Below are 4660 nucleotides of genomic sequence, written 5' to 3'. Positions count from 1 at the left end.
AGCACGCGGGGGACCCCTCCCTGCCTCCTGGCTCAGTGACTGGTGCCTCCTGGGTCTGGGGTGGGCTCCTGTGGAACACTCCATCTGCCCCACTATCTCAGCATTCACGAACCATGCCCGGTACCTCAAGGTATGTAGTAAAACATTTAAAACTGTGCCTATGTATGGCCAAATCACTGGTTCTCCAAATCAGAATTGAATTTTCAGATTCAGATTTGGCTGAATCAAATTGGGACAGTTATCTATGCCCCTGAATTTGGCCCAAATCTGAACTGGAAATGGCCTAGTTCGCACACCCCTACTAAACACGCCTCAGAGACTGTTAAGTGATTAGTAGAACTGAAAAGGCAGGAGTTTAAATGGACTTAAAAAGCAACATTTACCAGCTTCCTGCCACCTTCCCTGCCCTCCAAAAGGCAAAAAGATTGCTTCAAAAGGCAGTTGCTCCATTAGGAGGGAGCAGCTGAAGTTTGAACTCAACCATAGAGGAGAGTCCCTGGTATTTAGGTTATAAAACACAGGGAAAAAAGAAAAAAAACCCCAAACCTCTTTATATTTGGCCTAACAACACTGTAACAAAACAGAAGCATATGGAAGGGTCAGTACATGAAAGAAACTGTCAAAAATAGTGGACAAAATTTCAAAAGCTATGCAGAGCATGCTTTCGTTTCAGTTAATTACATTTTCCACATCTCTCCTGTAACAGAAAGAAGTAACTTCAAGGAAATTCCTTTAAAAAAACCAACAAAACAAAACACTGGATAAACTTTTATGAGGATAAATTAAGTGTGAAAATTACTTATGTTAACATGTAGTGAAGATTTTCACTCTGTTCTAGAGCTATAATCGTATGCTAGCAAGGCCAGGACTAATACAATGGATTTGGCAAGGAGCTATAGGACACAAGGACAGAATGTGGAGCTGTGTCTAACATAACAGTGTTCTTCCTTCCCTTTAGGAAGATAATTAGCATACTGTAGTTATCTTGATGTGAAATATGAAGTGGAAAAAAGACAAGGTAACTAGGCAAGAGCTGCATACAAATGTTCATGTCTGGTGATGGCAAATTTCCACTGCTAGAAATGATTCTGGGAGAGGAGGCAGTTCTGACATTTGGTCTGCAATTGCTCGCTCTTCCTGGGTCCTAACTTATGACTGGGGTACTCCTGGTCTCCGGAAAGCATGGGCTGCTTCAGGCCTGTTGTTCCTATTTATATCTGGTTCATATGTACCCTGATTTTCAGCTTTAGAAGGCACTGGTTTAACTTGAGATGAGCACACTGGGCTTCATATTGATATCCTGAAGGTATAGCCCTTGTCTCAAGAGCTTTAATAAAATGTTAAACAAACAGAAGAAGACCATGCTCAGACCAAAAATGTATACGTTGTCCTAGGAAACAGGTCTCTATATAAAAAAATGATTCAAAAGGTATGTAAAAAACCTCCAACTGATACCAATTCAGGAACCAATGTAGGTAAAGTAATGCTAGTTTCCATGAGTATGTTACTGCATTGCACTGGTTTTCAGGGTAGGTCACCAAGGAATGAGTTGAGATTGCTTTCAGAGCTTTCCATGTGGCTCTAGGTATGCAAGGGACTGGCCATCTCTTCTCGCTACATCTATTTGCCTCTTGCAGTAGCTATATCCTGTGGGATCTATGGAAATATCAATCAATTAGAAGACTCCTATATGCTCAAATCAACTTTTCCAGCTGTCTGAATCTTCACCATAGAACAGGAAGAGATGAGAAGCAGCAGAGAGACCTTACCAGGGACAAAACTGAAAAACAAGCAAACAAACTTGTTACTTGTATTGTGGGACATAAGTGTTCTGTTCATATATTTTCTCATACACTCAGGCTTTCAACCCATTATTGGATCAATCAATGTATTCTTAGTACCGGGATGATTTTTTTCTCCTTCTCATTTTTAAATAATTGGGAAGCTCTTGGGTAATATTGTGATGGGTATTTAAGAACCTAGGTAAAGATAAAAACACTGCAAGAACTTTGCAGTTTTTCAGTGTTAAAAAAAATACATTGTACTGAAACTGAATTTCTTCCATATTGTGAATGATGGATTAATTCTCATGTGAAAGATGAAAAGTTGACAGTTACAGGCTTATAAGATATCCTGGCATCCAATCGTCCACACCTCAGATCTTTCTTGGGTTAGTTTCCCTTTTGGTTGCAATACTGGTTTTCTGTTGAGTTTTCCAGATGAACTAGGAAGAATACTCGTCTCTCAGGGCAAAGAATTCACATAGTTGAGATGAAACAAGAACCCTGATCTTCCACCCGGTCCGTTTACTTCCAGTGAATTCAATTGCAGTAAAATGAACAAATACATTAGAATATCTTAGCCATGATCCTAAGAGACTGAAAGACCTGGAACACCTTGGTTAAGGGTCTGAAACAAAGCAGGGATTAAATGAATGTAGGCTGTCCTCAACAGACACAATCTTTGTTCTTCTATTACATATAATGCATGTATTCTAAAAAAATAAAAACACTTTACTTGAAAATTCATCTACATAACTGTTTGCTGACATGAAAAGGGATTTCAATCAAAGAGGATTTTACAAAAACAAAATAAAAAAACCCCTTTGAAAATATGACCTAATTGCAAAGGAGATGCAGTGTTGTTTACCTGGGTTTCCTAGCCCTCTGAGAAAGTTATGAAAGCTACTAACTTCCAGTTCATTCTTAATTCTGAAACCCAAAGAAGACTATTCAATTTTCCAAATTTTAACTACTGCTTGTTTTAGGATGAGAAGACAGTAAGGGACGCACACAGTAGGGCATGAAGGGGGAAGCAGTTGGGGGAGGTGTTGGAGCCCCCAGCCCAATTTACAGCCTCTCATCTCTACCCCCCTGTAACCTTTGGCCCCTGCCCATCCTTGTCTCTCCACTCTTCCTCCCCATTTCCCCCATGTGACACTTCTGCCCCTCCAGCCCTCTCCCCCCCACAGCCTCTTCTCCCTGCCTTTCCCCGCTACCCTTAGCATTGCTCTGACACTGGGGATCAGAGCATGGCCCCACAGAAGTAGAGTTGGGGCAGGATCTGGAGCTGCAGCAGCTGCTCAATCTCATACTCATACTCAGTTCCCAAACAAGAGGTTCACCCCACCCATGTTAAATGTGGGAAATAAAAATCAGTCTTGGAATCGAGTAAATATTATAGTTACCTTATCATCCCTAGGAAAATAATGGGAGCAGCAAAGGATATAAAGCCTAGTTTGGCGTAAAATATGTGCTTCATCCAGGTTTCTCATATCCTTTCCCCTCTCAATACCCCACACTGTCATGAACTCTGAACAGGAAGACCCACCTAGACCCAGTACCATCAGGGATCCTAAGTAGGCAGGTGAGCCTGAACTATGTACCACAGCAATGTAGTACATTTTGTTTTGGTAACCAAACTTGTTACAACCATTTTGTTTTAGAATGTTTTAGAATCTGTGATACTGCCTTAGTATCATGACAGTTTAAATGCCTCTGAAAACCTTAGTTTGTGTAGATTCACTAGAGATTAGAGTTAATGTAGCAGTGACCTAGCCAAGCCCCATACTCACCAGGGCAACAACTGATGGTGTGCTCTGCAGGCAATGGGCTCACAGCTGGACCTTTCCTGTCCACAGTGAGAATGAGAGCTGGGGCTTCACACACAAACTGAGCTCAGTCAGCCAAGCAGACAAGTGGTGAGAGTAGACAACACCTTCTACGGCTCAGGAGTTGCAGCTACAGGAGCTGAGTCCCTCTGAGGCTCTGAACACTTGGCAGCAATTGCAGGGCACGTGGGCCAAGCAGGGGTCCAGGTAGGCTTAGTTCAACCCAGAATTTCTGGTATAAAAGAGTGACAGCCTCAGATGATGGGGGAACACTGATACAGAAACTCGGCTACACAACATCTCCCCACCAGAACCCAGGATCCAGATCAAGGACCACAGAACCATCAATTCTCCATGAGGAGCCCTGACTATCCCTCAGCTGACCAAGGTCAGGTACACACAGGGAACACATCAGGGTTCATGGTACTAGTGGCTCCTGAGTGTCGAAAGGGCCAGCCCACTTAGACTTGTCTCACAGAAGGTGGGTAGACCCTGAAGAGCCCTAATCACCTTGGTTGAAGCAACTGACATATGCTTCAGGGACAAGAGGCCAGAAGCAGGCATGAACAGCATTATCTGAGTTACAGTCGTGTATTTGTTTCTCTTCATTTGTGGATCCATTTGCCCAAGAAGCCAAGCCTAATGAGACCAGGTGCCCACACCGGACACCAACAACACCTATATGGAAAGGGGTGGGATGTAGAGGTGGTGTAGAGGAGGTGAAGCTCCACAGAAGACTTGCAGTTTTTGGAACCTACAACATCTCCATAAACCTTGGATCATTGGGTACCACCTCCTGACAGCTATTTCAGTAACACCAAGTTGTAGCGGACGTGATATAGGAACAGAGGGAATTAGACTGTTCAATTTCAGTCACATTACTATTATGACTGAAATTGAACAGAGAAATCACACGAGATAAAAAATGTTAACAGACTAAGGTTGTAAAGTCAAGCACAAGGCAGCCAAGTGAACACTGTAAAGGCAACCTAACTATGCAACTTTATTCTTAATATTTTTTTAAATGTAATCGTCTATGTATTTTAAAAA

Source organism: Crocodylus porosus, unplaced genomic scaffold (genome assembly GCF_001723895.1).
Source record: "Crocodylus porosus isolate Cpor-Errol unplaced genomic scaffold, CroPor_comp1, whole genome shotgun sequence".
NCBI classification, from domain to species: Eukaryota; Metazoa; Chordata; order Crocodylia; family Crocodylidae; genus Crocodylus; species Crocodylus porosus.
The sequence above is the reverse complement of the archived record's forward strand: the minus strand, read 5'-3'. Positions refer to the sequence as shown.